The sequence below is a fragment of the Hypanus sabinus genome, chromosome 28, assembly GCF_030144855.1.
Source record: "Hypanus sabinus isolate sHypSab1 chromosome 28, sHypSab1.hap1, whole genome shotgun sequence".
Lineage (NCBI taxonomy): Eukaryota > Metazoa > Chordata > Chondrichthyes > Myliobatiformes > Dasyatidae > Hypanus > Hypanus sabinus.
This window is the reverse complement of record NC_082733.1, coordinates 57,170-80,099: the sequence shown is the minus strand read 5'-3', so window position 1 is coordinate 80,099 and position 22,930 is coordinate 57,170. Positions and strand designations below refer to the sequence as shown.

General features: G+C 45.8%; 1 protein-coding gene across 1 annotated transcript in view; it reads right to left on the bottom strand.

Moving 5' to 3' along the window:
* Positions 1 to 17,936, bottom strand: part of dnaaf4 (dynein axonemal assembly factor 4) — a 212,235-nt gene extending 194,299 nt beyond the window's left edge. The window contains exon 1 of the mRNA XM_059952497.1: positions 17,796 to 17,936. The gene's annotated coding sequence lies outside the window, so the exon portion shown is untranslated. The remainder of the gene's footprint in view (positions 1 to 17,795) is intronic.
* Between the last annotated feature and the right edge of the window lie 4,994 nt (positions 17,937 to 22,930).

The window sequence follows — 22,930 nt, the reverse complement described above, 5'->3', positions numbered from 1 at the left end:
CTTTGGTAGCTGACTGATAAAATTGGTTGCAGGCTACTCTAAATCAAATGTTGAGTATAATAATCAGTTTTACATCATGTGAACACATACTGGTTTCAGCAAAATTGAACTACACACTCAATGGAGTTGAATGCATTACTTTCTATTCAATGCATTTTGTGTTCAGGATTTGTACACAACTACTCAGGGTGATATGGAACTGTATAGATATTGCATTTAGAGTGGTCAGTGCCATGGTATACTCAAATGCTAGCTGAATTCAGAAACCTACCTGGTAACATTTAGAGTGGATCAGACAATGACTTGCTTTAGCTCTGTCAACGCTATTTGTTCCACTGTGAAGAAAAGGCGATGTTACTGAACGCAGCATCTGGAGCCTTAGTAGCACAGTGATAAAATTGGTTGCAGATTAGTCTAAATTATATGGTGAGTATAATAATAATGTTTACATCATGTTAGCACATACTGGTCTTCAGCAAAATTGAACTATACACTCAATGGAGTTGATTGCATTACTGATTATTCAATGCATTTTGTTTTAAGGATTTGTACATAACTACTCAGGGTGATATGGAACTGTATAGATATTGCATGTAGAGTGCTCGGTGCCATGGAAAACCCGAATGCAAGCTGAATTCATGGACCTATCTCAGAAGTTTCAGAGTGGAACAGCCAATGACATGGTTTTCTTCTGTAAATGCTAATGTTCGACAGTTTAGAAAAGGTGTAGTTACTGAAAGTAACTTCTGGAGCTTTGGTAGCACACTGATAAAATTGTTTGCAGGCTACTCTAAATCATATGGTGAGTATAATAATGTTTACATCATGTTAACACACACTAGTTTCAGCATAATTCAACTACACACTCAATGGAGTTGAATGCATTACTTTCTATTCAATGCATTTTGTTTTAAGGATTTATACATAACTACTTAGGGTGATATGGAACTGTATAGATTTTGCTTGTAGAGTGGGCAGTGCCATAGTATACTCAAATGCTAGGTGAATTCAGGAACCAACGTGGTGACATTTACAGAGGATCAGCCAATGAGTTGCTTTAGCTCTGTTAACGCTATTGTTCCACTGCGTAGAAAAGTTGATGTTACTGAAAGTAATTTCTGGAGCTTTCGCAGTACTCTCAGAAAATTGTTTGCAGGTTACTCTAAATGATATGGCAAGCAATATAATAAGGTTTACATCAAGTTAGCACATAGTAGGTTTCAGCAAAATTTATCTGTACACTCCATTGAGCTGGATGCATTACTAACTATTCAAAGCGTTTTTTGTTAAGGATTTGTACATACCTACACAGGGTGATATGGATCTGTATAGAGATTGCACGTTAAGTTGTCCGTGGTATACTCAAATGCTAGCTGAATTCAGGAACCTACCTGTTGACATTCAGAGTGGAGCAGCCAAAGACATGTTTTAGCTCTGAAAACGCTGCTGTTCCACTGTGTACGCTCATAAAATTGGCCGCAGGCTACTGTAAATCATACGGGAAGCAATATAATGAGGTTTACATCAAGTTATCACATAGTAGTTTTCAGAAAAATTGATCTGAATGCATTACCATCTATTCAATGCGTTCTGTGTTAAGTCTGTGTATATAACTACTCAGGGTGATGTGGATCTGTATAAATATTGCATGTAGAGTACTCAGTGCCATGGAATACTCGAATGCAAGCTGAATACAGGGAAATATCTCATAACTTTCAGTGGAACAGCCAATGAATTGGTTTTGTTCTGTAAACGCTAATGTTCGACATTGTAGAAAAGGTGATGTTACTGAAAGTAACTTCTGGAGCTTTGGTAGCAGACTGATAAAATTGGTTGCAGGCTACTCTAAATCAAATGTTGAGTATAATAATCAGTTTTACATCATGTGAACACATACTGGTTTCAGCAAAATTGAACTACACACTCAATGGAGTTGAATGCATTACTTTCTATTCAATGCATTTTGTGTTCAGGATTTGTACACAACTACTCAGGGTGATATGGAACTGTATAGATATTGCATGTAGAGTGGTCAGTGCCATGGTATACTCAAATGCTAGCTGAATTCAGGAACCTAGCTGGTGACATTTAGAGTGGAACAGCCAATGACTTGCTTTAGCTCTGTAAACGCTATTTGCTCCACTGTGTAGAAAAGGTGATGTTACTGAACGCAGCGTCTGGAGCTTTGGTAGCACACTGATAAAATTGGTTGCAGACTAGTCTAAATCATATGGTGAGTACAATAGTAAGGTTTACATCATGTTAGCACATACTGGTCTTCAGCAAAATTGAAATATACACTCAATGGAGTTGAAAGCATTACCTATTATTCAAGGCATTTTGTTTTAAGGATTTGTACATAACTACTCAGGGTAATATGGAACTGTATAGATATTGCATGTAGAGTACTCAGGGTCATGGTGTACTCAAATGCTAGCTAAATTCACGAACCTACTTGATGACTTTTAGAGTGGAACAGCCGATGACTTGCTTTAGATCTGTAAACGCTATTTTTCCACTGGGTAAAAAAAGTGATGTTACTGAAAGTAACTTCTGGAGCTTTGGTAGTACACTCATAAAATTGGTTGCAGGCTACTCCAAATATATACTCCAAAGATATAGCAAGCAATATAATAAAGTTTACATCAAGTTAGCACATAGTAGTTTTCAGCAAAATTGATCTGTACAATACATTTATCTGAATACTCAGTGCCATGGAATACCCGAATTCAAGCTGAATTCAGGGAAATATCTCATAACTTTCAGAGTGGAACAGCCAATGAATTGCTTTTGTTCTGTAAACGCTAATGTTCGACCGTGTAGAAAAGGTGATGTTACTGAAAGTAACTTCTGGAGCTTTGGTAGCAGACTGATAAAATTGGTTGCAGGCTACTCTAAATCAAATGTTGAGTATAATAATCAGTTTTACATCATGTGAACACATACTGGTTTCAGCAAAATTGAACTACACACTCAATGTAGTTGAATGCATTACTTTCTATTCAATGCATTTTGTGTTCAGGATTTGTACACAACTACTCAGGGTGATATGGAACTGTACAGATATTGCATGTAGAGTGGTCAGTGCCATGGTATACTCAAATGCTAGCTGAATTCAGGAAACTACCTGGTGACATTTAGAGTGGATCAGCCAATGACTTGCTTTAGCTCTGTAAACGCTATTTGTTCCACTGTGAAGAAAAGGTGATGTTACTGAAAGTAACTTCTGGAGCTTTGGTAGTACTCTCATAAAATTGGTTGCAGGCTAGTCCAAACGATATAGCAAGCAATATAATAAAGTTTACATCAAGTTAGCACATAGTAGTTTTCAGCAAAATTGATCTGTACCCAACATTTCGCTGAATGCATTACTAACTATTCAATGCGTTTTTTGTTAAGGATTTCTACATAACTACTCAGGGTGATATGGAACTGTCTATATATTGCAAGAGGATATTATTGAGATACAACGGGATAAATGTACATTCCATTGTATTTTATTCGGGACATGTTGTGTTTGTTTATCTGATTTATATTGAGATAAAACGGGATAACTGTACATTCCATTGTATTTTATTCGGGACATGTTGTGTTTGTTTATCTGATTTATATTGAGATACAACGCGATAAATGTACATTCCAGCACAGCACAGGTTTGCTACATTGGGCCTTTCTCTTTGAAGTTATAAACATCAATCCGAATCTAACCTAGCAAGTAACCCTCAGAGCTGTGTCATTGACCTGGATCTAACCTGGCCAGTAAACCTCAGCACTGTACCATTGACCCGGATGCAGTGTTCCTCTGTGTAGAAAAGGTGATATTCCTGAACGTAACTTCGTTGGATGTATATGTTTGGCTGGCAGAGGTTAGGCTGCACAATTTGAAGTATGAGTTGCTATGCTGGCTAGTCTTGTACAGGGAAGTCAGGTTAATCTGGCCCATGCCTTTCATTATCGTGGTCCGACACCACTTGGTTCAGCGAACCGGGTGTGCACTGGGGCACATCGTCAGTAGTGAACATTCGGATACTCGGCTGTTTCGGGCCTTTAATCACCAGACAGCCTACAGAAGCGGCCCAACAGTGTCCGACTCAGACACTGCTTGTGTTTTTCCAGGGACCAATAATGAGAGGCATGTAATTCTGAGGGTAATGATATTTATAAATATCAATACCTGGCACCTGTATGCCTGGGATTGCATGCGTTGAATTGAGAGTGTTTACTGGGCATTCAGCAGAGCTGTACCTGAGTTTAGCACTGACCTGTCTGTCATCCCCTTCCGGGGTAAAACTTACTGCATTAGGGTTTAGCAAGGGTTAATCGGGGAGTGCCAAAGGTTTGAGGGGGTGTGTGCCCCTTTTGGAAGTTGCCTAGGGTTTGTGGGGGGGGTGTGCCCCTTTTGGAATTTGCCTAGGGTTTCTGGGGCTGTGGGTTTGGGTTTGGGTTTGGGTTAGGGTTAGGTTGAGATTATGCGGGCAGTGGGCTAAAAAGCCCTCTTGTGATTTTTGATCTCCTCACTTGAGATTCCGTTTCACATCACCCTGCCACTTTGATCTGGCCCACGCCTTCATTAACCAGGTCCCACACTTGCCCTTGTTGAATCTCGCCCCTCTCGACATAGGATATCCGGTTTGTGGGGGTTTAGCAAGGGTTAATCGGGGAGTGCCTAGGGTTTGTGGGGATGTGTGCCCCTTTTGGAAGTTGCCTAGGGTTTGTGGGGGTGTCCGCCCCTTTTGGAATTTGCCTAGGGTTTGTGGGGGTGTGTGCCCCTTTTGGACTTTAGGATTAGGTTTGAGTGTAGGGCTGGTGGATGTATATGTTTGGCTGGCAGAGGTTAGCCTGCAGAATTTGAAGTATGAGATCGGGGAATGCCTAGGGTTTGTGGGGGTGTGTGCCCCTTTTGGACTTTAGGATTAGGTTTGAGTGTAAGGCTGGTGGATCTACATGTTTGGCTGGCAGAGGTTAGTCTGCAGAGTTTGAAGTCTGAGCTGCTATGCCAGCTAGGCTTGTATGGGGAAGTCAGGTTAATCTGGTCGATGCCTTTCATTATCGTGTCCCGGGACACATCGTCAGTAATGCACTCTCGGATCGTCAGGTGTTTCGAGCCTTTACAATAGACACCCTCCCCGGGACGGCTCCGCCAAGGCGATCAAGCTTGGCGTGTGTATTACCCCTGGACCAGATAATGAAAGGCATGGAATTGTGCGGGTCATGCTACTTCTAAGTGTTTAATTCCAGGGCAGCCTAGTTCTTTAGGCCTCGTTCAGGCAGTGCGGAGAATAAGTGTGCAGTGCTTCAATCCATCTCCTCTCTGCTCTTTTTCTTTGGGCGTTTGTCCAGTTTATGTTAGTTTCCAGGCCTAATATTTTTAAGAAGTACCCCCCATGCTCCTGGAAGTGTCTGCTAACCGGTCTGTTTTGGATACCCCTTCTGATGTTACTGAGGTGTCCCGTGAGTCTGGTTCTCAGGCTGTTGCCCGTCTCCCCTACGTATATAATATGGCATAGTGTGCACTGGATTGCATAGACTACATTCTTTTGTTCGCAGGTTATCCTCTGCTCTATCTCGGCCCACTTTCCTGTGGCTCTGTTGTGTATGCTTTTTGAAATTTTCAGGTATATGCATGCCCTGCAATTTCCCACCTCACAGTTTGGCGCTGCTCGTACTTTGGTACTGACTAGTATGTCTTTCAGATTCCTACCCACCTTGTAGGCTGAGACAATGGTGTATTGTCCCAGTGTACCCGCTTCCACTTTCAGTTCCTCAAAGCGTGTTTTGACCGTCCTGTGAATATTCACTGCCATACCACTGTATCCCATTATTAAGGGTAGCTTCCGTGTCGTGATGTACTGTGGTCGGGGATTTGTGATACTTTTCAGAAAGTCAGATTTAATGTGCCTAAGTCTCCTTCTGCTGTAGCCCCTGTGTCTAAGTGCAGAGAAGAGGATGGTTGTGGCCTGCTGGAAGTCCCCCTCCCTCGTGCAAATGCGGTGAAACCAGGTCAGCTGTCCCTTGACAATGCCTCTGAAGGTGTGTTTAGGATGGTGGCTCCCTGTGTGTAGGAGGGTGTGTGTGTCTGTGGTTTTAAAGAATACCTTGGTAGCTAGTTTCTGATTGCCATTTTCTGGTGCTAATTTAAATACTGTAGTGTCCAGGAAGTCAATCCCCTCTCTATTGGTTGTGGCTTTAACCTTAATGGATGGATGGTGAGTGTTTAGGATTTGAATAAATTCCTCTAGCTCCCCCTCTGAGTGTGTCCACACTCCCCAGATGTCATCCAGGTATCGGTAAAGACACATGGGTTTTTTAGGACACTTTGGATAGACTGTTTCCTCCCACCTAGCCATGTATATATTGGCATAGGCTGGAGCAAACCTCTTTCCCATCGCTGTGCCCTTGACCTGTAGGTAGAATTTACCATCGAATTCAAAGTCATTTTTAGTCAGGCTGAGGTGGAGGAGTTCTAGCAAGGCCTCGTCTGCTCTCCCTGGCTGGGGGTTCTTCCGTAGGACATCCCTCACTGCCTCCATGCCCCTGTCCATTTCAATATTGGTGTACAGGCTTTCAACGTCCATGGTGAAGAGTATGGCCTCAGGGGGCACTGACATGGAATTGACTGTCTGGACAAAGTGATATGTGTCCTTGATGTAGCTGGGGTGTTTCTGCGAGAGTGGATTAAGGCTGGCATCAATAAACTCCACTATCCTGTATGACTCACTGCTGCAGTCTGACACGATGGGTCTGCCGGGAGGGATTTCTCCCGGAACAGTCCATGAGTCTGGGTTCTTGTGTATTTTGGGAAGGATATAAAACTGTCTTGCTCGTGGCTGTGTCCCTGTCAGGTACTCCACTTGCTTCCCTTTGAGGTACCGAGCCCTTTTCAGTTCTCGCAAAATGTTACTAATTTCCGTGTGTGTTTCCCAGTATATGGGTTCCTTTAGTTTCGTGTAGTGCTCCGTGTTGTTTAATTGTCTGTGTGCCTCAAATAAGTATTGTTGTTTGTCCATGATCACTATGCTGCTCCCCTTATCCGCTGGTTTGATAACAATGTCCATGTTTTGCCTCAGTTCATTTAGGGCTTCTCTCTCCTTCCTGGTTAGATTGGGCTTATCCTGTACTTCCCTCTCCCTCTCTATAATCTCACCCAGTGTGCTCTTAAATTCTAGAATAGCTTCCGACCTATACCTTCTCTTGGGCATCCACTCTGAGGGAGGGGTGAAAGGGGTCTTTGTACTTACTGAGTCACCGAAGTAGAACCTATTCATGTCCCTCTCAATCTGCTCCTTATGGAGTTTTGCAGTCGGTACAAAAGTCAGGCCCCTGTTCAGAACCTTTTGCTGGGTTTCTGTAGGGGTGAACGTACGGGAGAGGTTCACGATGGTCTCTCCCAGTCGTGGACCCTGCCTCTCTTGGCTTTGCCCCCACCCTAGTTTAAAGACTGCATCCATCTCTTGACTATTGTCTGGGCTGTGCCCTCAGTCCAATGGATATGGTCTGTGTCTACCTTAAACTGCCTCGCCGGGATTCTTAGTTCTCATAACCTCGTTCAGTTGGTCCAGGGTCGCCCGTTCTGCCTCTGTCAAATTGCGGCTAAAGTTTAATTCGGGCACCCAGATACTGGCGTGGGGAAATTTAATGCTGGCCATTCTCAGTAGTTGTTGAAGCTGTTTAGTAGCTGTTGTTGGTTTGTGGGACCTATTGTTTATTCCAAAGGAAAGGATGACCTTCTTAGTCTCTGGCTGTGGCTCTAACTTTTCCAGGATAGCAGTGGCATGGACGAATTTGGCCCCCGGAAAGCTGTCTAATTGAATATCCTTGTTAGGGCATCCTTTAACCCTGGAAATGTTAGAGTCCCCTATGATTAATACAGGTTTAAGGGGCCTTAGTTGCCAAGTTACATTTTTCTGTTTAGAGTTAGGATGCCTCGTTATTTGACCCCCCTGGTTGTTGCAAATGGGGTGTACCTGTCCCCTGTCCTGCGACTCTCGGGCTGGGGTGGGAGACCTGCTCAGTCCTTGCGCCCTGGCTCCCCTCGTCTCCCTTGTCTCTCCTCCCCTTCGAACGGGTGTGGGATGGGGTGCCGCTTCTCCGGAGTCCCGGGTCAGGGAAGTCGTGGGGGTGGCAGGTTGGGGCTCCTGCGCCACTAGGTTGGATCGCGTCCCCTCGGAGGGGCTCGTGGGTGGGGAAGGGCGCCCTCGGTCCCTTCTCCGTCTCTGCGGCAAAGGCAGTGGGGCCGCATCGGTATCTGGAGGGTTAACCAGCTCGAGCGCCCTCGGGTGGACAGTGTCGGTACTGCCACTGCACGTGGTGTTCTGCACGCGTGCCTCTCCCAAAATGTCCCGCAGTACAACAACCGGGTTCAGGTTTGCTTCACCCTGTGCCGACGGACCAGGCACTGTCCGGGCGGTCTCTCCCCGGGGCTCGGGCGAGACACGGGCCGGATCCCGGCCAACCCAGAAGCCGTCCCTGGAGGTCGAGGGTCCGCTCCCCTCCTGTCCCTGGGACGCGGCCCCCATGGCTAGTGGGAAGGCCTGGGGTCCCCCGTGGGTCCGCTCCGCCACGGCTTGTCGTTCCGGCCCTGGTACCGAGACCAGATCGAAAATATGTTTCCGGGCCATCTCCAATTTGATTTGCAATTTCTCTTTTAATTTTCGTTTGTTCCAGATTACAGCTTTGGCGACCGCTTCCTGTAGGCGATCAGTTAAATTCGATTCCAGAAGTTTTAGTTCCAATTCATGCAGGCTACTCTGGTAATGTCCAATTAAAATTCGTCTTGTTTCTTTAGCCCAATCATCCGTATTCGCAGCGATTTTGCGAAGCGTTTCCTGCGAAGGGTTCGCAGGCCTAACAAATTTAGTTAGTCTGTGGGCCTGCTTCATGATTCCCTTCGGTGGGGACTGTTTTTCCAGAATTTTCATATGATGAAGGTTCTGGACTATTTTATAAATTAACCTGACCGTGGTTGAGAAGGAATCCCCAGGGGCACCGGGGTCCCGGTAGTAACCGGGGTTATCCACTCGCCCACGTGGCAGGTATCGATCTGCACAACCTCTCCTGTCTTTGCCTTTCCACATCGTTAAGACAATAATGTAAGTAAGACAGTAAGTAAGAGAATAATGTTCCTACTGCTCTGTCTTGCGTCTGCCATTTCGACTCCAGCGGATTGCCTTCAAGAAAGCGTGATTCCCAACCGGGACATCCAACTCGACTCTCCTCCGTCACTCGGGTCTCCTGTGGAGTCTCTAAACCCCGACTGTGCTGCTGTCCAGTTAAAACGTCCCTCACCTTCCTCCCCCCGCAGGGCCTCTTTTGACTATTGTTATTCTAAAACCTGTTTGTCCCCATGCTGCAAACCTGGCTGTTGCTAGGAAACCGGCCCACCTTGTTTGCTCCGCATTAGGGTTAGGGCGGGGGTCGGCAACCCGCGGCTCCGGAGCCACGTGGCTCTTTTACGTCTGTGCTGCGGCTCCCTGTTGCTTTGGGAAATAATTGGTTGTGGCGACCCTTTTCCTGGCACATCCGAACCAACTCACAATTAGATAGCCTACGGGGGTTTGCGAGCACAGAGCTTTGGAGCCTCTGCGCCATGGGGGGCAGGTTGAGGGAGGCTTAAAAGTGAGGCTGAAGATTTCGAATAAAGTTTTTTCCTTCGACTGCAGTTACCGACTCCGTGTCGTAATTTTAGCGCTGCGTGTAGCACACCGCTACATGGTCAGTATTCAATTAAAATGTATTTTATGTTAGTTTGTTAGTTTTTGAAATGTAAATCTAAATTTGAAGATTATGGTGATCTTGTACAATCTAAATAAGACGTTGTGGCAACCCATTTCCTGACACATCCGAACCGGCTCACAATTAGCCAGCGTTCAGGCTAAGGGAGATAGCCTACGGGGGTTTGTGAGTACGTGTCTTTTGGAGCATCCGCGCCCATGGGGGGCGGGTTGAGGGAAGCTTAAAAGCAAGGCTGTTTAGTTCGAATAAAGCTATCTTTGACTACAGTTTACTGACTGCGTGTAGCACACTGCTACAACGTGTTTTTATCGCTGGCTGTCCAGAGGGGAGGTGCTGAAATGCTTTGTCGCGTGTCTGGAAGAAGTGAAAACTTTCCTGGGCAGCAAAGGGCTCACCTTTCCTGAGCTGGAACAGCCAGAGTGGCTGGAAAAGCTACACTTCATGGTAGACATGACAGCGCACCTGAACACACTGAAAACAGCTCTTCAACGGGGTAAGGACGTACAGCCCTGCACATGTTGGAGGATGTTTTGGCATTCGAGCGCAAGTTGACGTTGCTTGCCAGAGATTTACAGAAAGGCACATTGTCTCACTTCCCCAATTTGTGAGAGTTCAAACAAGGTCACGACATGATAAATTCGGAGTATTTACACTCTGCAATCATCGCAATGCAAACATCGTTTGGGAAACGCTTCTGTGAGTTCAGAGAGGAAAAAAACACATTATCCTTCCCGGGCACTCCCCTAAGCATCGATCCATCCCTACTGAATACGACTGCATTGGCAGGTGTGAGTCAACCTGAACAAGTATGATAAATACTTTAATTGCCTATTATTTTACGTATATTCATATGTTTTCATTGTTCAGTGAAATAGTCCTTTTATTTTTCAGGTTCACAGCTGGCTGACGTTATTTTTGGTTTGCTGCTGGCGGCAAATTTAAGTTTGGCGTTTTTCATAAATACAAGAAGGACTCAAATAGACGTTGAGTATTTTACTTAAAAGTAACCTTCAACCCAACGTCTTTTTTTCGGAGTTCAAAATGTTTTTGTTGCATGCAGAAATGTAATTTCGTTTTCTCTGCAGGAGTTCATCAATTTCATAAATGCAACACAATATAGTTTGTTTATACATAGCATAAAGGCAAAACAAAACGTTGTATGCAGTGTTATTTCATTTTAAATGTCAAACGGGTTTTGCAGCTCCCAGTGTTTTCCTTTCTGTGGGAAACGGGTCCAAGTGGCTCTTTCAGTGGTAAAGGTTGCTGACCCCTGGGTTAGGTTGCGATTATGCGGGCAGTGGGCTAAAAAGCCCTCTTGTGATTTTTGATCTCCTCACTTGAGATTCCGTTTCACATCACCCTGCCACTTTGATCTGGCCCACGCCTTCATTAACCAGGTCCCACACTTGCCCTTGTTGAATCCTGCCCCTCTCGACATAGGATATCCGGTTTATGGGGATTTAGCAAGGGTTAATCAGGGAGTGCCTAGGGTTTGTGGGGGTGTGTGCCCCCCTTGGAAGTTGCCTAGGGTTTGTGGGGGTGTCTGCCCCTCTTGGACTTTAGGATTAGGTTTGAGTGTAGGGCTGGTGGATCTATATGTTTAGCTGGCAGAGGTTAGTCTGCAGAATTTGAAGTCTGAGCTGCTAAGCCAGCTAGGCTTGTATGGGAAAATCGACACCTTTCATTATCATGTCCCAGGACACATCATCAGTAATGCACTCTCGGATCGTCAGGTGTTTCGAGCCTTTACATTAGACACCCTCCCTGAGACGGTTCAGCCAAGGCGATCAAGCTTGGCGTGTGTATTACCCCTGGACCAGACAACGAAAGGCATAAAATTGTGCAGGTCATACTACTTCTAAGGGTTTAATTCCAGGGCGGCCTAGCTCCTTGGGCCTCATTCAGGTCATGTGGAGAATCTGTGGGCCTGCTTCATAATTCCCTTTGGTAGTTGGGACTATTTTTCCAGAATTTTCACATGATGAAGGTTCTGGATTATTTTATAAATTAACCTGACCGTGGTTAAGAAGGAATCCCCAGGGGCACTGGGGTCCCGGTAGTAACCGGAGTTATCCACTCGCCCACCTGGCAGGTATCGATCCACACAACCTCTCCTATCTTTGCCTTTCCACATCATTAAGACAATAATGTAAGTAAGACAATAAATAAAAGAATAATGTTCCTACTGCTTGTCTTGCGTCTGCGATTTCGACTCCAACAGATTGCCTTCAAAAAAGTGTGATTCCCGACCGGGAGGTCCAACTCGACTCTCGTCCGTCACTCGGGTCTTCTGTGGAGTCTCTAAACCCAGACAGTACTGCTGTCCAGTTAAAACGACCCTCACCTTCCTCCCCCCGCAGGGCCTCTTTTAACTAATGTTATACTAAAACCTAATTGTCCACCTGCTGCAAACCTGGCTGTTGCTAAGAAACCGGTCCACCTTGTTTGCTCAGCCCTTAAAGGTACATTAGCTGCCAATTGTCCCTCAGGGTTGGTGGACCCCTCCATTCTTTTAACTATGAATTTTTCATTTCTAATTTCATAACCCCTAGTAGGTGAGATCTCAAATTATTCCTCTGTTTAAATTATATTGATTTATTATGACTGTAGGGTTCAACCCATTACTTCATTGTTCTATGGGCATGATGGGGTTATATAACCTAGATAAATTCGTCATCTCTGCTGGTGATTTATCAATTACTTAATTAATTAAGTCAGGGGTTGGTCTTAATCTCCAACTTCTATGTCAATTTTTAAGTTAAAATATCTGGGTTTTCTTATTGGCCTTTCTTGGGCCGGGAGAATGAAGAGCGTGTCACTGATAGGTTAGGTTGAGATTATGCGGGCAGTGGGCTAAAAAGCCCTCTTGTGATTTCTGATCTCCTCACTTGAGATTCTGTTTCACATCACCCTGCCACTTTGATCTGGCCCACGCCTTCATTAACCAGGTCCCACACTTGCCCTTGTTGAATCCTACCCCTCTCAGAATATCTAATTTATGGGGATTTAGCAAAGGTTAATCGGGGAATGCCTAGGGTTTGTGGGGGTGTATGCCCCCCTTGGAAGTTACCTAGGGTTTGTGGGGGTGTCTACCCCTCTTGGAATTTGCCTGTTTATGGGGGTGTATGCCCCTTTTGGACCTTAGGATTAGGTTTAAGTGTAGGGCTGGTGGATCTATATGTTTAGCAGGCAGAGGTTAGTCTGCAGAATTTAAAGTCTGAGCTGCTAAGCCAGCTAGGCTTATATGGGAAAATCGAAACCTTTCATTATCATGTGCCAGGACACATCATCAGTAATGCACTCTCGGATCGTCGGGTGTTTCGAGCCTTTACATTAGACACCCTCCCCGAGCCGGCTCCGTCAAGTTGATCAAGCTTGCCGTGTGTATTACCCCTGGACCAGACAATGAAAGGCGACACCTCCCCTGAGACGGCTTAAACCAAGCCAATCACGCTTGGCGTATGTACTACCCCCTAGACCAGACAACGAAAGGCACAAAATTGTACAGGTCATACTACTTCTAAGGGTTTAATTCCAGGGCGGCCTAGCTCCTTGGGCCTCATTCAGGCCATGCGGAGAATCTGTAGGCCTACTTAATTCCCTTTGGTAGTTGGGACTATTTTTCCAGAATTTTCACATAATGAAGGTTCTGGACTATTTTTAACCTGACCGTGGTTAAGAAGGAATCCCCAGGGACACTAACCGGAGTTACCCACTCGCCCACCTGGCAGGTATCGATCCACACAACCTCTCCTATCTTTGCCTTTCCACATCATTAAGAGAATAATGTAAGTAAGACAATAAATAAAAGAATAATGTTCCTACTGCTTATCTTACGTCTGCGATTTCGACTCCAACGAATTGCCTTCAAAAAAGCGTGATTCCCGACCGGAAGGTCCAACTCGACTCTCGTCCGTCACTCGGGTCTTCTGTGGAGTCTCTAAACCCAGACAGTACTGCTATCCAGTTAAAACGTCCCTCACCTTCTTCCCCCCCGCAGGGCCTCTTTTAACTAATGTGATACTAAAACCTAATTGTCCACCTGCTGCAAACCTGGCTATTGCTAGGAGACCGGCCCTCCTCAGCCCTTAAAGGTACATTAGCTGCTGATTGGTGAACCTCTCCATTCTTTTAACTATGAATTTTTCATTTCTAATTTCATAACACCTAGTAGGTGAAATAAAATATCTGGGTTTTCTTATTGGCCTTTCTGGGGCCGGGAGAATGAAGAGCGTGTCACTGATAGGTTAGGTTGAGATTATGCGGGCAGTGGGCTAAAAAGCCCTCTTGTGATTTCTGATCTCCTCACTTGAGATTCTGTTTCACATCACCCTGCCACTTTGATCTGGCCCACGCCTTCATTAACCAGGTCCCACACTTGCCCTTGTTGAATCCTACCCCTCTCAGAATATCTAATTTATGGGGATTTAGCAAAAGTTAATCGGGGAATGCCTAGGGTTTGTGGGGGTGTATGCCCCCCTTGGAAGTTGCCTAGGGTTTGTGGGGGTGACTACCCCTCTTGGAATTTGCCTATTTATGGGGGTGTATGCCCCTTTTGGACTTTAGGATTAGGTTTAAGTGTAGGGCTGGTGGATCTATATGTTTAGCTGGCAAAGGTTAGTCTGCAGAATTTAAAGTCTGAGCTCCTAAGCCAGCTGCTTGTATAGGAAAATCGAAACCTCTCATTATCATGTGCCAGGACACATCATCAGTAATGCACTCTCGGATCGTCGGGTGTTTCGAGCCTTTACATTAGACACCCTCCCCGAGCCGGCTCCGTCAAGTTGATCAAGCTTGCCGTGTGTATTACCCCTGGACCAGACAATGAAAGGCGACACCTCCCCTGAGACGGCTTAAACCAAGCCAATCACGCTTGGCGTATGTACTACCCCCTAGACCAGACAACGAAAGGCACAAAATTGTACAGGTCATACTACTTCTAAGGGTTTAATTCCAGGGCGGCCTAGCTCCTTGGGCCTCATTCAGGCCATGCGGAGAATCTGTAGGCCTACTTAATTCCCTTTGGTAGTTGGGACTATTTTTCCAGAATTTTCACATAATGAAGCTTCTGGACTATTTTTAACCTGACCGTGGTTAAGAAGAAATCCCCAGGGACACTAACCGGAGTTACCCACTCGCCCACGTGGCAGGTATCGATCCACACAACCTCTCCTATCTTTGCCTTTCCACATCATTAAGACAATAATGTAAGTAAGACAATAAATAAAAGAATAATGTTCCTACTGCTTTATCTTGCGTCTGCGATTTCGACTCCAACGAATTGCCTTCAAAAAAGCGTGATTCCCGACCGGAAGGTCCAACTCGACTCTCGTCCGTCACTCGGGTCTTCTGTGGAGTCTCTAAACCCAGACAGTACTGCTATCCAGTTAAAACGTCCCTCACCTTCTTCCCCCCCGCAGGGCCTCTTTTAACTAATGCGATACTAAAACCTAATTGTCCACCTGCTGCAAACCTGGCTGTTGCTAGGAGACCGGCTCACCTCAGCCCTTAAAGGTACATTAGCTGCTGATTGGTGAACCTCTCCATTCTTTTAACTATGAATTTTTGAACACCTAATAGGTGAAATAAAATATCTGGGTTTTCTTATTGGCCTTTCTGGGGCCGGGAGAATGAAGAGCGTGTCACTGATAGGTTAGGTTGAAATTATGCGGGCAGTGGGCTAAAAAGCCCTCTTGTGATTTCTGATCTCCTCACTTGAGATTCTGTTTCACATCACCCTGCCACTTTGATCTGGCCCACGCCTTCATTAACCAGGTCCCACACTTGCCCTTGTTGAATCGTACCCCTCTCAGAATATCTAATTTATGGGGATTTAGCAAAGGTTCCTAGGGTTTGTGGGGGTGTATGCCCCCCTTGGAAGTTGCCTAGGGTTTGTGGGGGTGACTACCCCTCTTGGAATTTGCCTATTTATGGGGGTGTATGCCCCTTTTGGACTTTAGGATTAGGTTTAAGTGTAGGGCTGGTGGATCTATATGTTTAGCTGGCAAAGGTTAGTCTGCAGAATTTAAAGTCTGAGCTCCTAAGCCAGCTGCTTGTATAGGAAAATCGAAACCTCTCATTATCATGTGCCAGGACACATCATCAGTAATGCACTCTCGGATCGTCGGGTGTTTCGAGCCTTTACATTAGACACCCTCCCCGAGCCGGCTCCGTCAAGTTGATCAAGCTTGCCGTGTGTATTACCCCTGGACCAGACAATGAAAGGCGACACCTCCCCTGAAATGGCTTAAACCAAGCCAATCACGCTTGGCGTATGTACTACCCCCTAGACCAGACAACAAAAGGCACAAAATTGTACAGGTCATACTACTTCTAAGGGTTTAATTCCAGGGCGGCCTAGCTCCTTGGGCCTCATTCAGGCCATGCAGAGAATCTGTAGGCCTACTTCTTAATTCCCTTTGGTAGTTGGGACTATTTTTCCAGAATTTTCACATAATGAAAGTTCTGGACTATTTTTAACCTGACCGTGGTTAAGAAGGAATCCCCAGGGACACTAACCAGAGTTACCCACTCGCCCACGTGGCAGGTATCGATCCACACAACCTCTCCTATCTTTGCCTTTCCACATCATTAAGACAATAATGTAAGTAAGACAATAAATAAAAGAATAATGTTCCTACTGCTTTATCTTGCGTCTGCGATTTCGACTCCAACGAATTGCCTTCAAAAAAGCGTGATTCCCGACCGGAAGGTCCAACTCGACTCTCGTCCGTCACTCGGGTCTTCTGTGGAGTCTCTAAACCCAGACAGTACTGCGATCCAGTTAAAACGTCCCTCACCTTCTTCCCCCCGCAGGGCCTCTTTTAACTAATGTGATACTAAAACCTAATTGTCCACCTGCTGCAAACCTGGCTGTTGCTAGGAGACCGGCTCACCTCAGCCCTTAAAGGTACATTAGCTGCTGATTGGTGAACCTCTCCATTCTTTTAACTATGAATTTTTGATTTCTAATTTCATAACACCTAGTAGGTGAAATAAAATATCTGGGTTTTCTTATTGGCCTTTCTGGGGCCGGGAGAATGAAGAGCGTGTCACTGATAGGTTAGGTTGAGATTATGCGGGCAGTGGGCTAAAAAGCCCTCTTGTGATTTCTGATCTCCTCACTTGAGATTCTGTTTCACATCACCCTGCCACTTTGATCTGGCCCACGCCTTCATTAACCAGGTCCCACACTTGACCTTGTTGAATCCTACCCCTCTCAGAATATCTAATTTATGGGGATTTAGCAAAAGTTAATCGGGGAATGCCTAGGGTTTGTGGGGGTGTATGCCCCCCTTGGAAGTTGCCTAGGGTTTATGGGGGTGACTACCCCTCTTGGAATTTGCCTATTTATGGGGGTGTATGCCCCTTTTGGACTTTAGGATTAGGTTTAAGTGTAGGGCTGGTGGATCTATATGTTTAGCTGGCAAAGGTTAGTCTGCAGAATTTAAAGTCTGAGCTCCTAAGCCAGCTGCTTGTATAGGAAAATCGAAACCTCTCATTATCATGTGCCAGGACACATCATCAGTAATGCACTCTCGGATCGTCGGGTGTTTCGAGCCTTTACATTAGACACCCTCCCCGAGCCGGCTCCGTCAAGTTGATCAAGCTTGCCGTGTGTATTACCCCTGGACCAGACAATGAAAGGCGACACCTCCCCTGAAATGGCTTAAACCAAGCCAATCACGCTTGGCGTATGTACTACCCCCTAGACCAGACAACGAAAGGCACAAAATTGTACAGGTCATACTACTTCTAAGGGTTTAATTCCAGGGCGGCCTAGCTCCTTGGGCCTCACTCAGGCCATGCGGAGAATCTGTAGACCTACTTCTTAATTCCCTTAGGTAGTTGGGACTATTTTTCCAGAATTTTCACATAATGAAAGTTCTGGACTATTTTTAACCTGACCGTGGTTAAGAAGGAATCCCCAGGGACACTAACCAGAGTTACCCACTCGCCCACGTGGCAGGTATCGATCCACACAACCTCTCCTATCTTTGCCTTTCCACATCATTAAGACAATAATGTAAGTAAGACAATAAATAAAAGAATAATGTTCCTACTGCTTATCTTGCGTCTGCGATTTCGACTCCAACCAATTGCCTTCAAAAAAGCGTGATTCCCGACCGGAAGGTACAACTCGACTCTCGTCCGTCACTCGGGTCTTCTGTGGAGTCTCTAAACCCAGACAGTACTGCTATCCAGTTAAAACGTCCCTCACCTTCTTCCCCCCGCAGGGCCTCTTTTAACTAATGTGATACTAAAACCTAATTGTCCACCTGCTGCAAACCTGGCTGTTGCTAGGAGACCGGCTCACCTCAGCCCTTAAAGGTACATTAGCTGCTGATTGGTGAACCTCTCCATTCTTTTAACTATGAATTTTTGAACACCTAATAGGTGAAATAAAATATCTGGGTTTTCTTATAGGCCTTTCTGGGGCCGGGAGAATGAAGAGCGTGTCACTGATAGGTTAGGTTGAAATTATGCGGGCAGTGGGCTAAAAAGCCCTCTTGTGATTTCTGATCTCCTCACTTGAGATTCTGTTTCACATCACCCTGCCACTTTGATCTGGCCCACGCCTTCATTAACCAGGTCCCACACTTGCCCTTGTTGAATCCTATCCCTCTCAGAATATCAAAAGTTAATCGGGGAATGCCTAGGGTTTGTGGGGGTGTATGCCCCCCTTGGAAGTTGCCTAGGGTTTATGGGGGTGACTACCCCTCTTGGAATTTGCCTATTTATGGGGGTGTATGCCCCTTTTGGACTTTAGGATTAGGTTTAAGTGTAGGGCTGGTGGATCTATATGTTTAGCTGGCAAAGGTTAGTCTGCAGAATTTAAAGTCTGAGCTCCTAAGCCAGCTGCTTGTATAGGAAAATCGAAACCTCTCATTATCATGTGCCAGGACACATCATCAGTAATGCACTCTCGGATCGTCGGGTGTTTCGAGCCTTTACATTAGACACCCTCCCCGAGCCGGCTCCGTCAAGTTGATCAAGCTTGCCGTGTGTATTACCCCTGGACCAGACAATGAAAGGCGACACCTCCCCTGAAATGGCTTAAACCAAGCCAATCACGCTTGGCGTATGTACTACCCCCGAGACCAGACAACGAAAGGCACAAAATTGTACAGGTCATACTACTTCTAAGGGTTTAATTCCAGGGCGGCCTAGCTCCTTGGGCCTCACTCAGGCCATGCGGAGAATCTGTAGGCCTACTTCTTAATTCCCTTAGGTAGTTGGGACTATTTTTCCAGAATTTTCACATAATGAAAGTTCTGGACTATTTTTAACCTGACCGTGGTTAAGAAGGAATCCCCAGGGACACTAACCAGAGTTACCCACTCGCCCACGTGGCAGGTATCGATCCACACAACCTCTCCTATCTTTGCCTTTCCACATCATTAAGACAATAATGTAAGTAAGACAATAAATAAAAGAATAATGTTCCTACTGCTTATCTTGCGTCTGCGATTTCGACTCCAACCAATTGCCTTCAAAAAAGCGTGATTCCCGACCGGAAGGTCCAACTCGACTCTCGTCCGTCACTCGGGTCTTCTGTGGAGTCTCTAAACCCAGACAGTACTGCTATCCAGTTAAAACGTCCCTCACCTTCTTCCCCCCGCAGGGCCTCTTTTAACTAATGTGATACTAAAACCTAATTGTCCACCTGCTGCAAACCTGGCTGTTGCTAGGAGACCGGCTCACCTCAGCCCTTAAAGGTACATTAGCTGCTGATTGGTGAACCTCTCCATTCTTTTAACTATGAATTTTTTAACACCTAATAGGTGAAATAAAATATCTGGGTTTTCTTATTGGCCTTTCTGGGGCCGGGAGAATGAAGAGCGTGTCACTGATAGGTTAGGTTGAAATTATGCGGGCAGTGGGCTAAAAAGCCCTCTTGTGATTTCTGATCTCCTCACTTGAGATTCTGTTTCACATCACCCTGCCACTTTGATCTGGCCCACGCCTTCATTAACCAGGTCCCACACTTGCCCTTGTTGAATCCTACCCCTCTCAGAATATCAAAAGTTAATCGGGGAATGCCTAGGGTTTGTGGGGGTGTATGCCCCCCTTGGAAGTTGCCTAGGGTTTATGGGGGTGACTACCCCTCTTGGAATTTGCCTATTTATGGGGGTGTATGCCCCTTTTGGACTTTAGGATTAGGTTTAAGTGTAGGGCTGGTGGATCTATATGTTTAGCTGGCAAAGGTTAGTCTGCAGAATTTAAAGTCTGAGCTCCTAAGCCAGCTGCTTGTATAGGAAAATCGAAACCTCTCATTATCATGTGCCAGGACACATCATCAGTAATGCACTCTCGGATCGTCGGGTGTTTCGAGCCTTTACATTAGACACCCTCCCCGAGCCGGCTCCGTCAAGTTGATCAAGCTTGCCGTGTGTATTACCCCTGGACCAGACAATGAAAGGCGACACCTCCCCTGAAATGGCTTAAACCAAGCCAATCACGCTTGGCGTATGTACTACCCCCTAGACCAGACAACGAAAGGCACAAAATTGTACAGGTCATACTACTTCTAAGGGTTTAATTCCAGGGCGGCCTAGCTCCTTGGGCCTCACTCAGGCCATGCGGAGAATCTGTAGGCCTACTTCTTAATTCCCTTAGGTAGTTGGGACTATTTTTCCAGAATTTTCACATAATGAAAGTCCTGGACTATTTTTAACCTGACCGTGGTTAAGAAGGAATCCCCAGGGACACTAACCAGAGTTACCCACTCGCCCACGTGGCAGGTATCGATCCACACAACCTCTCCTATCTTTGCCTTTCCACATCATTAAGACAATAATGTAAGTAAGACAATAAATAAAAGAATAATGTTCCTACTGCTTATCTTGCGTCTGCGATTTCGACTCCAACCAATTGCCTTCAAAAAAGCGTGATTCCCGACCGGAAGGTCCAACTCGACTCTCGTCCGTCACTCGGGTCTTCTGTGGAGTCTCTAAACCCAGACAGTACTGCTATCCAGTTAAAACGTCCCTCACCTTCTTCCCCCCGCAGGGCCTCTTTTAACTAATGAGATACTGAAACCTAATTGTCCACCTGCTGCAAACCTGGCTGTTGCTAGGAGACCGGCTCACCTCAGCCCTTAAAGGTACATTAGCTGCTGATTGGTGAACCTCTCCATTCTTTTAACTATGAATTTTTTAACACCTAATAGGTGAAATAAAATATCTGGGTTTTCTTATTGGCCTTTCTGGGGCCGGGAGAATGAAGAGCGTGTCACTGATAGGTTAGGTTGAAATTATGCGGGCAGTGGGCTAAAAAGCCCTCTTGTGATTTCTGATCTCCTCACTTGAGATTCTGTTTCACATCACCCTGCCACTTTGATCTGGCCCACGCCTTCATTAACCAGGTCCCACACTTGCCCTTGTTGAATCCTACCCCTCTCAGAATATCAAAAGTTAATCGGGGAATGCCTAGGGTTTGTGGGGGTGTATGCCCCCTTTGGAAGTTGCCTAGGGTTTATGCAGGTGACTACCCCTCTTGGAATTTGCCTATTTATGGGGGTGTATGCCCCTTTTGGACTTTAGGATTAGGTTTAAGTGTAGGGCTGGTGGATCTATATGTTTAGCTGGCAAAGGTTAGTCTGCAGAATTTAAAGTCTGAGCTCCTAAGCCAGCTGCTTGTATAGGAAAATCGAAACCTCTCATTATCATGTGCCAGGACACATCATCAGTAATGCACTCTCGGATCGTCGGGTGTTTCGAGCCTTTACATTAGACACCCTCCCCGAGCCGGCTCCGTCAAGTTGATCAAGCTTGCCGTGTGTATTACCCCTGGACCAGACAATGAAAGGCGACACCTCCCCTGAAATGGCTTAAACCAGGCCAATCACGCTTGGCGTATGTACTACCCCCTAGACCAGACAACGAAAGGCACAAAATTGTACAGGTCATACTACTTCTAAGGGTTTAATTCCAGGGCGGCCTAGCTCCTTGGGCCTCACTCAGGCCATGCGGAGAATCTGTAGGCCTACTTCTTAATTCCCTTAGGTAGTTCGGACTATTTTTCCAGAATTTTCACATAATGAAAGTTCTGGACTATTTTTAACCTGACCGTGGTTAAGAAGGAATCCCCAGGGACACTAACCAGAGTTACCCACTCGCCCACGTGGCAGGTATCGATCCACACAACCTCTCCTATCTTTGCCTTTCCACATCATTAAGACAATAATGTAAGTAAGACAATAAATAAAAGAATAATGTTCCTACTGCTTATCTTGCGTCTGCGATTTCGACTCCAACCAATTGCCTTCAAAAAAGCGTGATTCCCGACCGGAAGGTCCAACTCGACTCTCGTCCGTCACTCGGGTCTTCTGTGGAGTCTCTAAAACCAGACAGTACTGCTATCCAGTTAAAACGTCCCTCACCTTCTTCCCCCCGCAGGGCCTCTTTTAACTAATGAGATACTAAAACCTAATTGTCCACCTGCTGCAAACCTGGCTGTTGCTAGGAGACCGGCTCACCTCAGCCCTTAAAGGTACATTAGCTGCTGATTGGTGAACCTCTCCATTCTTTTAACTATGAATTTTTTAACACCTAATAGGTGAAATAAAATATCTGGGTTTTCTTATAGGCCTTTCTGGGGCCGGGAGAATGAAGAGCGTGTCACTGATAGGTTAGGTTGAAATTATGCGGGCAGTGGGCTAAAAAGCCCTCTTGTGATTTCTGATCTCCTCACTTGAGATTCTGTTTCACATCACCCTGCCACTTTGATCTGGCCCACGCCTTCATTAACCAGGTCCCACACTTGCCCTTGTTGAATCCTACCCCTCTCAGAATATCAAAAGTTAATCGGGGAATGCCTAGGGTTTGTGGGGGTGTATGCCCCCCTTGGAAGTTGCCTAGGGTTTATGGGGGTGACTACCCCTCTTGGAATTTGCCTATTTATGGGGGTGTATGCCCCTTTTGGACTTTAGGATTAGGTTTAAGTGTAGGGCTGGTGGATCTATATGTTTAGCTGGCAAAGGTTAGTCTGCAGAATTTAAAGTCTGAGCTCCTAAGCCAGCTGCTTGTATAGGAAAATCGAAACCGCTCATTATCATGTGCCAGGACACATCATCAGTAATGCACTCTCGGATCGTCGGGTGTTTCGAGCCTTTACATTAGACACCCTCCCCGAGCCGGCTCCGTCAAGTTGATCAAGCTTGCCGTGTGTATTACCCCTGGACCAGACAATGAAA